Raw genomic sequence first — 13,234 nt, 5'->3', positions numbered from 1 at the left:
AAAACCCAGCACTCTCAAAACAACGTAATTTATGCATTATGCTGATATCTTGTGGTTTAACCTTTTGCATTGCAGAGTTCAATCCTGAAAACGTATTTTTAATATGCTTACAAATACTGTTCCTTTGCAATTTATTGCTGCAGGTTTTCAGAGTGTGTTAGGGTGTGGCCCCTTTCCAGGGCCTTCCAGAGACTTTCCCTGCAACTTGCCTGGGCGTGGTTCTGGGCTGGGTCAAGACTCTATAAAAGAGAGCCAGCCCAACTCCCAGTGCTCACTATTCAGAGGTCCCGGTGCAGAGCAGCAGCTTCTTCCTGAGCTCCTGTCCCGGCGGCCTATTTGGATCTTCCAGTCTTCTGCCCTTCATCCTTCATTGGTGATCATTGTTCCAGGCGGTAAGACAGTGGTTGGAGTGTTCCGACACCGTTATTGAGAATTTTCATATTCTTGGTTTAATTCTTAAATGAGTAACAGATTACTTGCACGCTATCATTTCTTGACATTTATATGGTAGTTTACAAATAGGCAAGACGCGAAATTTGTTTCATAAAGGTTTGACTTTGTTTTTCATTGCGTGCTACCATTTCTTGACATTGGCATGGTGGCTTAAGAATCGGCAAGACGCGCAATTCGTTTTATGGTGTTTAAACATTGTTGTCCATTGCGCGCTACTATTTCTTGACATTTACATGATGTTTTACGAATTGGCAAGACGCGCAACTCGTTTCATGAGGATTTAACTTTGTTGTTCATTGCGCGCTACCATTTCTTGACATTTACATGGTGGCTTAAGAATCGGCAAAAGAAGCGCAATTCTTTTCATTGTACTTTGATCTTGTTATTTATTGTGAGCTGTTATTTCTTGACATTGACATAGTTTTTTTAGAATCGGTAATACGCGCGATTCGATTAATGATGATTTGACTTTGATATTCATTGCGTGTTACTATTTCTTGGTATTTTACATGGTGACACTCGAATCGGCAAGACGCACGATTCTCTCCTCGAGTTTATGTCATGTTGTTTATTGTATGCCACTATTCTAAGATATTTATTATGTAATATTCGAGTTGACAAGTTATGTGATTTGTTTCCTGAATCCATATTGTGTTAGTCATGGTGCACAATCCTTTTATGGTGTTTAATATATATATATATATGTATCTGCAATATGCGCAATTTGTGTTGAAACATATTAAGAGTACACAGAAGGCCAAAGTTTCTAGATGCAATATTGTATGGTCCTAGTATACATTCTCAAAACAGGATTATATGACTGGTTTAAAATTTAGTCAGAATGTTTTTTCTGAGTCTCATGTAAAGGAAAGTACTTGAATAAGAAAGTTTTCATTTAATTCATCTTGATTCCCTTACAGGTATCCGGCCATCTTGAAACTTAGTAATTTTAAACTTAACTCTTAGATTGTTCATGTTTTCGGAGTGACTAGGCTTATAATCATAGTCTAGTATTGATTTCAGGAGATATAATTTTCATATTGTGTGTTCTAACCTTTTTCTTACTACAGGTCTCCTTCCCAGCTGTTCCCTTCCTAATCCCCTCTTCCCCACTTGAACTCTCTCAGTCTCTGTGGTTTATCTATCGGAGTCTTGGAGCTGTTCAGTGATGGACGTGTTGGGAATGTGCACAGACCCGAGGATCTGGTGACTCTGACAGAATAGTGAGCCCTCAAATTATTATCCTCCTGGCTTGTGTATGTTTTCAGCATGGCCACGCTAGACGAGTTAGTCAAGGCTATCACCCAGCTCCAAGCAGAGGTGGTATCATCCAAAGAATTGACAACTAGCTTAGCAGAGAGAGTGAGTCAGTTGCAAGATAAGGTAGAGAAGGAGGAACAAAGTCCCACAGGTGTGTCTTGGCCAGGTACTTCTTCTCAGGCTTCTGGAAGTAATCCGATTTCCCTAAATGTTCCTTTTGCAATTCCTTTAGCTCCCCCAGAACGTTTCTCAGGTGACCCTTTGAAAGTGCAATCTTTCCTGGTTCAAGTGGAACTACACTTCACCTGCAGACCAAATACTTTACCCGATGCCCAGTCCAAAGTAGCTTTCTTCTTATCATATCTGTCTGGGGGTGCAGCTACTTGGGCAATTCCTCTTGTGTGTAAAAATAGTCCCTTGTTGTACAACTGGAGAAATTTAGTTTGTGAATTTGAGAGAGTTTTTGATCGTAGAACTGTAACACAGTCAGCAGATGGTGAATTATTAGATTTACGCCAAGGGAATCAAGACCTAGTGTCGTATTTAGCCAACTTTAACCGGCTGGTTGCCGAGACATCCTGGCCTGTAGAAAAACAAGCGGTCTTGTTTTACAAGGGACTCAACGAAGAACTAAAAGATATCTTAGCGCAAATCGACCCACAACCTACAGACTGTCAAGAATTAATAAATCTTGTCTTGAGACTTGATCATCGTTTAGCAGAACGTGAAGGAATGCGCAAAAAGATTGAAAAATATTCATGGCGCGTTCATGATAACAGAGACTCAAGAACTCCAAAAGAAAGAACGCCGGAACCAATGGAAATTGGAATCATCAGAAGACCTTTGACTAAAGATGAAAAGGACTATCGCAGAAAAAATGGACAATGTCTTTATTGTGGGCGAAAAGGTCATTTTGCCAAAGATTGTCCAATCAAACCAAAGAACAAGCAAGGTCCAGTTCAGGAGGTTGCAGCCAATGCACCAGTCGAGTTGGAAAACGAAAACACCCAAGATGCAGAGAAGGGTTGCTCTTGGGTGTCACCGTGGACCCTTCACAATCTAGACATCTTAAACTGTAAATAAGAGTTCAGGTCAAGAAAAAGATCTATTTCAAAAAAGCTCTAGTCGATTCTGGGGGTACTGGGAACTTTGTTGATGTCCAATTGGTTCGTGCATGGGGGATCCCATGTATTGAAAAGAAGACCCCAGAAATCATCCAGGCAGTCAATGGAAAACTCTTGACTGGAGGTCCGGTAACTCTTCAGACTATCCCCTTGTCGATGATTTGTGAAGATAAGAATCAAAGAAAGAAACATAAAGAGAAAATCATCCTTGACGTGATCCATGCTCCCCAATATGGGATTATCCTCAGCTTGCCATGGTTAACTCATCACAATCCGGAGATCAATTGGGCAGAACAAAAAAACGCGTTCTCATCTGCACTATGTAACGAACAATGTCTTCAAAAGATTCAAGTACCAAAAATTTGCAACTGTTACATAGCTACTGCTGCGGAGAAAGAAATTCAGCTGCCCAAACAGTATTCATCTTACAAAGATGTATTTGATGAGAAAGGAGCAGAGACTCTACCTCCTCATAGATCTTATGACTGTCAAATTGATCTAGCCCCAGGTGCGATACTTCCCAACTGTCGTGTATATGCCCTGTCAGAACATGAAAATCAACATTTACGAAAATACCTAGATCAATTTTTGGAGAATGGCGTCATTCGCCCCTCTAAGTCTCCTGCAGCTTTGCCTTTGTTTTTTGTTCCAAAAGCTAATGGAGAACTTCGAACTTGTAGCGACTATAGGGGTTTGAACAAAGTCACCATCAAGAATAAATATCCTTTACCCCTAATTCCGATCTTATTGGAACAAGTAAAGAGAGCAAAAATCTACACAAAGCTTGACCTTCGAGGTGCTTATCATTTGGTCAGAATGAGAGAGGGTGACAAATGGAAAACAGCGTTCAAGACAAGATATGGCCTTTTTGAATACACCGTCATGCCTTTTGGTCTGTGTAATGCTCCAGCAGCATTTACATTTTTCTTGAATGACGTTCTTAGAGAGTACCTCGACATATTTGCCATAGTCTACATCGATGACATTTTTATCTACTCAGACATTGAAAATGAACATGTCCAACATGTCAAGAAAATTCTTGCAGCCCTTCGAAAACACCATTTATATTGCAAACTAACCAAGTGTGAGTTTCATGTTACCACAGTTGAGTTTTTAGGGGTTATTCTTACCCCTCAAGGTATGGTGTTGGCAGAAAAGAAAGTAAAAGCCGTATCTGATTGGCCCACCCAAAAGACTGTTCGTGATGTACAATGTTTCCTGGGGTTTGCAAATTTTTACCGGAGGTTCATAAATCATTTCTTCCAGACAGTGGCTCCAATCACTAAGCTACTAAGAAAGAAAGAAAAGTTTGTATGGTCCCCAGAAGCTGATCAAGCCTACTCGACTTTGAAGGAAGCTTTCTCCACTGCCCCAGTCTTGACTCATCCTGATGCGAATCAACCTTCCATAGTGGAAGCTGACGCTTCAGATGTAGCAACAGGAGCCGTCGTATCACAACGAAATAAAGACTCTGGTCAACTTCATCCTGTAGCTTATATGTCTCGGAAGTTGAACGAAGCCGAACAGAAGTATGTCATTGCTGAAAAAGAGCTTCTGGCGATTCGTGATGCCTTTAAAGAATGGAGACATCATTTGTTGGGTGCCAAATACACTGTCACAGTATATACTGATCATCGTAATCTTCAATTCATGAGTTCCGCCAGAATTTTGACCCCTCGGCAATTACGCTGGATGCTTTTTTTTGCTGAATTTGATTTTGTAGTAACCTACGGCAGATCACCCAGGTACTCCTAAAACTCTTGAACTGATCCAACGCTATTTATGGTGGCCTACCCTAACAAAAGATATAAAAGCAATGGTAAACAACTGTGAAGTTTGTGCTCGCATTAAAACAAGTCATTCAAAACCAAAAGGGTTGTTACATCCACTTCCAACCCCAAGATGTCCATAGGAGCACATTTCTTTAGACTTTATTACCGGTCTGCCAGTGGTTCAACAGCATTCAGTAATTCTGGTGGTAGTAGATAGTCTCACGAAATATGGACATTTCATCGCCTGTAAAATTTGCCCACTTCTAGTGAATTGGCAACTATTTTACTGAACAGAGTGGTTCGTTATCATGGACTGCCAAAGGTTATCCTCTCCGATTGGGGGTCACAATTTTCCTCCAATTTCTGGAAGACATGGTGTAAAACACTCCAAGTGACATCTACGCTATCTACTAGTCACCATCCTCAAACAGATGGTCAAACGGAGAGACTAAATCAGACTTTGAAACAATACCTATGTGCCTACGCTGAAAAGGCACTTCATTCTTGGACATCTATGCTCTGGTTAGCTGAGTTAGCTTACAATAACTCATTCCACACTTCTATTGGTGTTACACCCTTTTTTGGTTTATTTGGCTATCATCCTGACACCTTGCCCATCACAATTCCTCAAGAAAGTTCTCTTACTCCAGCTGTGTCAGAAACCATTCAGCATTTACATCAAACCCAGAAACTGATTCAACAGCATTTAGAAAAAGCCAAACAAAAATATAAAAGGCATTATGACATAAAACATTGTGAGGGACCACAATATCAACCAGGAGACAAAGAGTGGCTTTCCACAAAACATATAGACTTCAAGAAGAAGCACATGTTTAACGCCAAATTTATAGGTGCTCATACTGTCCTTCAGCAAATCATTCCTGTGACCTATGAACTACAATTGCCCAGATCCTTACGGATTCATCCAGTGTTCCACACTTCCCTCTTGAAAAAGGCAGTCCAAAAGGTCCACCCTCATCCAGCTCCTGTTCTAGTACAAGGGGAAGAAGAATACGAAGTCAAGAAAGTGTTGGATTCTAAACTGAGAGGGCGTAATCTATGGCACTTAATCTCATGGAAAGGTTATGGTCCTGAAAGTAACTCATGAGTTTCTGCATCTGATGTTCATGCTCCAGTACTTGTGAGACGCTTTCATCGTCTTAATCCAAGCAAACCAGGCGCATCTGGGAGAGGGGAGTACTGTCAGCACCAGAGCAGTACGCGGTCTATTGGTGACAAAAATGCAAAAACCCAGCACTCTCAAAACAACGTAATTTATGCATTGTGCTGATATGTTGTGGTTTAACCTTTTGCATTGCAGAGTTCAATCCTGAAAACTTATTTTCAATATGCTTACAAATACTGTTCCTTTGCAATGTATTGCTGCAGGTTTTCAGAGTGTGTTAGGGTGTGGCCCCTTTCCAGGGCCTTCCAGAGACTTTCCCTGCAACATGCTTGGGCGAGGTTCTGGGCTGGGCCAAGACTCTATAAACGAGAGCCAGCCCAACTCCCAGTGCTCACGATTCAGAGGTCCCGGTGCAGAGCAGCAGCTTCTTCCTGAGCTCCTGTCCCGGCGGCCTATTTGGATCTTCTAGTCTTCTGCCCTTCATCCTTCATTGGTGATCATTGTTCCAGGTGGTAAGACGGTGGTTGGACTGTTCCGACACCGTTATTGAGAATTTTCATATTCTTGGTTTAATTCTTAAATGAGTAACAGATTACTTGCGCGCTATCATTTCTTGACATTTATATGGTAGTTTACAAATAGGCAAGACTTGCGATTTGTTTCATAAAGGTTTGACTTTGTTATTCATTGCGTGCTACCATTTCTTGACATTGGCATGGTGGCTTAAGAATCGGCAAGACGCGCGATTCGTTTTATGGTGTTTAGACATTGTTGTCCATTGCGCGCTACTATTTCTTGACATTTACATGATGTTTTACGAATTGGCAAGACGCGCAACTCGTTTCATGAGGATTTAACTTTGTTGTTCATTGCGCGCTACCATTTCTTGACATTTACATGGTGGCTTAAGAATCGGCAAAAGAAGCGCAATTCGTTTAATTGTACTTTGATCTTGTTATTTATTGTGAGCTGTTATTTCTTGAGATTTACATCGAGTTTTACGAATCAGCAAGACGCGCAATTCGATTAATGATGATTTGACTTTGATATTCATTGCCTGCTACCATTTCTTGGTATTTTACATGGTGACACTCGAATCGGCAAGACGCACGATTCTCTCCTCGAGTTTATTTCATGTTGTTTATTGTATGCCACTATTCTAAGATATTTATTATGTAATATTCGAGTTGACAAGCTATGTGATTTGTTTCCTGAATCCATATTGTGTTATTCATGGTGCACAATCCTTTTATGGTGTTTACTATATATATATTTGCAATATGCGCAATTTGTGTTGAAACTATTTAAGAGTACACAGAAGGCCAGAGTTTGTAGATTCAATATTATATGGTCCTAGTATACATTCTCAAAACAGGATTTATATGACTGGTTTAAAATTTAGTCAGAATGTTTTTTCAGATTCTCATGTAAAGGAAAGTACTTGAATAAGACATTTTTCATTTAATTCATCTTGATTCCCTTACAGGTATCCAGCCATCTTGAAACTTAGTCATTTTAAACTTAACTCTTAGATTGTTCATGTTTTCAGAGTGACTAGGCTTAGAATCATAGACTAATATTGATTTCCGGAGATTTAATTTTCATATCATGTGCTCTAACCTTTTTCTTACTACAGGTCTCCTTCCCAGCTGTTCCCTTCCTAATCCCCTCTTCCCCACTTGAACTCTCTCAGTCTCTGTGATTTATCTATCAGAGTATTGGAGCTGTTCAGTGGTGGATGTGTTGGGAGCGTACACAGATCCCGAGGATCTGGTGACTCTGACACATTGCTTCTGGAGCTCCTGGCTGGCCTGAAGGGTTTTACTGGCCTTTTTCATGTACTCAGCCATTCTAGATCTTAGGCCAAGTACATAGTCCACTGTGTCCTGTTTGGGAGCTTTTAAAGGTTGTTCCCAACCCTCCTTCACAAGTGTTAGTGGACCTCTTACAGGGTGTCCAAAGAGGAGTTCAAAGGGGCTGAAGCCCACTCCTTTCTGGGGTACCTCCCTGTAAGCAAAAAGGATGCAAGGTAACAGGACATCCCATCTCCTCCTGAGTTTTTCAGGGAGTCCCATTATCATACCTTTGAGAGTTTTATTAAACCTCTCTACCAGTCCATTAGTTTGTGGACGATACAGCGTGGTGAATTTGTTGGTTACACCACATTCCTTCCACATTGCTTTCAAGTATGCAGACATAAAGTTGCTACCCCTATCTGATACAACCTCTTTTGGAAAACCCACCCTGGAAAAGATTCCCAGGAGGGCTTTTGCCTCTGCAGGTGCTGTAGTGGTCCTTAGAGGAATTGCTTCAGGGTATCTTGTGGCATGGTCCACAACCACCAAGATAAACCTATTGCCTGAAGCAGTAGGAGGGTCAAGGGGGCCAACTATGACAACCCCTACCCTTTCAAAGGGGACCCCAACCACAGGTAGGGGAATAAGGGGAGCCTTTGGTGTGCCACCAGTCTTGCCACTGGCTTGGCAGGTCACACAAGACTTGCAAAAATCGTTAGTGTCCTCTGACATCCTAGGCCAGTGAAAAAGGGGGACAAGCCTTTCCCATGTTTTGATCTGGCCCAAATGCCCAGCCAAAGGAATGTCATGTGCCAGAGTTAGGAGGAACTCTCTGTACTGCAGGGGAATGACCAATCTCCTGGCTGCTCCAGGTTTTGGGTGCCTTGCCTCGGTGTACAAGAGGTTATCCTCCCAGTACACTCTATGTGAGTCACTGATATCCCCATTTTGCTGCTTAACAGCTTGCTGTCTGAGACCCTCTAATGTGGGACAGGTTTGCTGTGCCACACTCAGCTCTTCCCTTGCAGGCCCCCCTCCACACAAAAGCTCAGCAGTGTCTGCTGCCAGCTCATCTGGTGAAGGTTCTGCACAGGTAGGAAATTCTTCTTCCTCAGAAGGAGAATCATCTGTAGAGGGAGGGATAGTGGGTAGGGATTTACCCTGTCTACCCCTAGCTTTAGGGAGCACTTGGTCCATTGTTCCAGGATCCAAGTTACCCTATCCTTTTTGCTTTTTGGCCTGAGCCCTTGTTAAAGCAAAAATATGCCCAGGAATGCCGAGCATTGCTGCATGAGCCTCCAACTCCACTCCTGCCCAAGCTGATGTCTCTAAATCATTCCCTAGTAGACAGTCTACAGGTAAATCTGAGGCAACCACAACTTTCTTTGGACCAGTAACCCCCCCCCAGTTGAGATTCACAACAGCCATGGGGTGGCTAAGAGTGTTGTTATGAGTGTCTGTCACTTGGTACTGGTGACCAAGTAGGTGTTGTTCAGGGTGTACCAGTTTCTCTATTACCATGGTAACACTGGCACCTGTGTCCATGTAGGCCTGAACCTCAACACCATTTATTAGGGGGAGTTGCTTGTACTTATACATATTAAGTTGACAAGCAACCAAGGTAGCCAAATCAATGGCACCTTCAGAGACTAACACAGCCTCTGTGGTCTCCCTAACAAGACCAACCCCAACTAAATTACCAAAAGTGAGCCCAGCTACTCCCTTGGATTGGCTATTAGTAGGTTTGCTCCCACTACCACTGCTATTACTGGGGGCACTAGGAGATGCAGCAGGGGTTGTAGTAGTGGGAGGTTTGGTGTTTTTCTTTGGGCAACTGGCATCAGTTGTCCAATGGCCTTTGACTTTATACAAATAACACCAAGGCTTTTTAACTTGATTTGAAGAGGATTTGGACCCACCACCCCCACCAGAGGATTTTTGTGGGCCTGATGAAGACTCAGTATGTTTACCTTTGTCCCCACCCTTGTCAGAAGACTTGCCATCCTTCTTCTTGCCATCCTTGTCACCCCCTGTATGAACTTTTCTGTTCACTCTTGTTCTGACCCATTTGTCTGCCTTCTTTCCCAATTCTTGGGGAGAGGTCAGATCTGAGTCCACTAGATAGTGGTGTAACACGTCAGACACACAGTTATTCAGAATATGCTCTCTCAGAATAAGATTATACAGGCTTTCATAGTCAGAAACTGTACTGCCATGTAACCACCCTTCCAAGGCCTTCACTGAACAGTCAACAGTCTATCCAGTCTTGTGAGGACTCTTTCATGGTGTCTCTGAACTTAATCCTGTATTGTTCAGTGGTTAAGCCAAATCCATCCAAGAGTGCATCCTTTAAAACTGCAAAATTGTTAGCATCACTTTCTCTAACAGTAAGGATCCTATCCATACCCTTTCTATTGAAAGATAGCCACAATATAGTAGCCCACTGCCTTTGAGGTATCCCCTGTACCATACAGGCCTTCTATAGTGCAGCAAACCACTTGTTGATGTCATCCCCCTCCTTGTAAGGGGGGGCTATCTTGTGCAGATTCCTGGAATCATGCTCTCTAACAGGATTACTATCAGGAATACTGCTGTTGCTGCCACCATGGCGTCCAAATCCCAATCTCTGTCTCTCCTTCTCCAGGTCTAGGGATTCCCTGTCTAGAACCAGCTGTTGCTGTTTAAGCGTCAGTCTGATCTCTTCCACTCTCAACCTTTTGAGTTCCCTTTCTAACATGTTGTCTTCAGGGTGGGTGGGTTGGGAATGATTGGACACATAGGATAAATTGGAAACAACAGAGGGAGATCTGTCCCTAACTGACAGGACTCTAACAACCTGGCCTAAAACATCCCTACTATGATGGGAGCTCCTATTACTACCAGCATTGCTAGGTGGTCTGCTAAGGGGCAGATTTGGAACAGAACCCTCCCCACCTCCCTCAAGGTTATCTCCTGAGTCAGAATGGGAGCCATCTATTAACTTCACATTTGAAGTGCCTGCTTGGGACTCATCATTCACAATAAGCATGTTATATAGAAACTCTTTTGTGGGGTTCTTTCCTATCACTAAACCTTTATCTAAGCATTGACTCCTTAGGCTCTTGTAATTCAAATTGTCATAAGTAGTACTGACCATTTTAAGAGCAGACTCTACATCAGACATGATAGAAAAAAGTTTAGAGAAAGTGAGAAGGAAGAAAAAGTTTCAGAACTTTTTAAAGAACAGAGAAAAAAACTTTTTCTAACTTTTTAGAAACTTTTAGAATACTTTTCAGAACTTTGTAAAAAGTTTAAGAGGAGAAAAGCAAAACTTTTTGGTTAGGTGTACATACACTGAACTTGTTTTGTATATTTTTCTCTCATGAAAAGTACAAAATGACAAAAGGTAAGTAGTTACAATTACTTATCCCACCGCTGCACAACCAATGTAGGAGGCTGGCCTGGCTTATAGTGGGTACCAAGGGTACTTACACTCTGTGCCAGGTCCAGTTATCCCTTATTAGTGTAGAAGAGGTGTTTCTAGTAGCTTAGGCTGATAGAAGGTAGCTATGAAAGAGCAGCTAAGGCTGAAGTTTGAGACATGTAAAGCTCCTACTATACCACTGGTGTCATATGCACAATATCATAATAAAACACAATACACAAATATAATAAAAATAAAGGTACTTTATTTTTATGACAATATGCCAAAAGTATCTCAGTGAGTACCCTCAGTATGAGGATAAGTTATATACACAAGATATATGTACACAAACCAAAATTATGCAGGTAATAGCAAAAGGAAGTAATGCAAGCAATGTAAAGTTACAGTAGATTGCAATAGGAGCACATAGGTATAGGGGAAACACAAATCATATACTCCAAAAGTGGAATGCGAACCACAAATGGAACCCAAACCTATGTGAGCTTGTAGAGGGTCGCTGGGACTGTAAGAAAACAGTGAGGGTTAGAAAAATAGCCCACCCCAAGACCCTAAAAGGTAGGTGTAAAGTGCACCTACTACCCCCAGCGAGCACAGAAATCATGATAGGGGGTTTCTGCAAGAGGAACAACACCAGCAATGCAACAACAGTGGATTTCCGGACCTGAGTACCTGTAAGAGAAGGGGACCAAGTCCAAGAGTTGCGACAGTGTCAAGAGTAGCAGGAGCCCAGGAAATGCCAGCTGAGGGTGCAAGGAAGTTTCCACCTGTTGGAAGAAATGGTGTTCTGCAAGAACGAAGAGGACTAGGAACTTCCCCTTTGGAGGATGGATGTCCCACGTCATGAAGAAGCTTGCAGATGTGTTCCCATGCAGAAAGACCGCAAACAAGCCTTGCTAGCTGCAAGGGTCGTGGTAGAGGTTTTTGGGTGCTGCTGTGGCCCAGGAGGGACCAGGATGTCGCCACTTGGAAGAGGAGACAGAGGGGGCGCCCAGCAACATAGGGAGCCCTCATAGAAGCAGGCAGCACCCACAGGAGTACCTGAACAGGCACTTGGAAGAGGAGTGAACCGGAGTCCACCTGAAGTCACAAAAGGGATTCCCACGACGCCGGAGGACAACTCAGAAGGTTATGCACTGCAGGGAGGAGTGTCGGGTACCCAGGCTTGGCTGTGCAAGAAGGAAATCCTGGAAGAGTGCACAAGAGCCGGAGCAGCTGCAAATCACATGGTACCCAGCAATGCAGTCTAGCGTGGGGAGGCAAGGACTTACCTCCACCAGACTTGGACTGAAGACTCACTGGACTGTGGGAGCCACTTGGACAGGGTTGCTGAGTTCCAGGTACCACGCTCGTTGTGCTGAGAGGGGACCCAGAAGACCGGTGATGCAGTCTTTTGTTGCCTGCGGTTGCAGGGGGAAGATTCCGTTGACCCACAGGAGATTTCTTCAGAGCTCCTGGTGCAGAGAGGAGGCAGGCTACCCCCAGAGCATGCATCACCTGGAAACAGTCGAGAAAGCCAGCTAGTAGTCGTCTTGCTACTTTGTTGCGGTTTTGCAGGCGTCCTGAGCAGTCAGCATTCGATCCTTTGCCAGAAGATGAAGAGGGAGATGCAGAGGAACTCTGATGAGCTCTTGCATCCGTTATCTGGTGAGATCCCCAAAGCAGAGACCCTAAATAGCCAGAAAAGGAGGTTTGGCTACCTAGGAAGGAGGATTGGCTACTAAGAGAGGTAAGAGCCTATCAGAAGGAGTCTCTGACGTCACCTGCTGGCACTGGCCACTCAGAGCAGTCCAGTGTGCCAGCAACACCTCTGAATCCAAGATGGAAGAGGTCGGGGCACACTGGAGGAGCTCTGGGCACCTCCCCTGGGAGGTGCAGGTCAGGGAAGTGGTCACTCCCCTTCCCTTTGTCCAGTTTCGCGCCAGAGCAGGGCTGGGGGATCCCTGAACCAGTGTAGACTGGCTTATGCAAAGATGGTCAGCATCTGTGCCCATCAAAGCATTTCCAGAGGCTGGGGGAGGCTACTCCTCCCCAGGCTTTCTCACCTTTTCCAAAGGGAGAGGGTGTAACACCCTCTCTCTGAAGAAGTCCTTTGTTCTGCCTTCCTGGGCCAGGGCTGCCTGGACCCTAGGGGGGCAGAAACCTGTCTGAGGGGTTGGCAGCAGCAGCAGCTGCAGTGAAACCCCGGAAAGGCAGTTTGGCGGTACCCGGGTTCTGTGCTAGAGACCCGGGGGATCATGGAATTGTCTCCCCAATACCAGAATGGTATTGTGGTGACAATT

Source organism: Pleurodeles waltl, chromosome 5 (assembly GCF_031143425.1).
Source record: "Pleurodeles waltl isolate 20211129_DDA chromosome 5, aPleWal1.hap1.20221129, whole genome shotgun sequence".
NCBI classification, from domain to species: Eukaryota; Metazoa; Chordata; class Amphibia; order Caudata; family Salamandridae; genus Pleurodeles; species Pleurodeles waltl.
The sequence above is the reverse complement of the archived record's forward strand: the minus strand, read 5'-3'. Positions refer to the sequence as shown.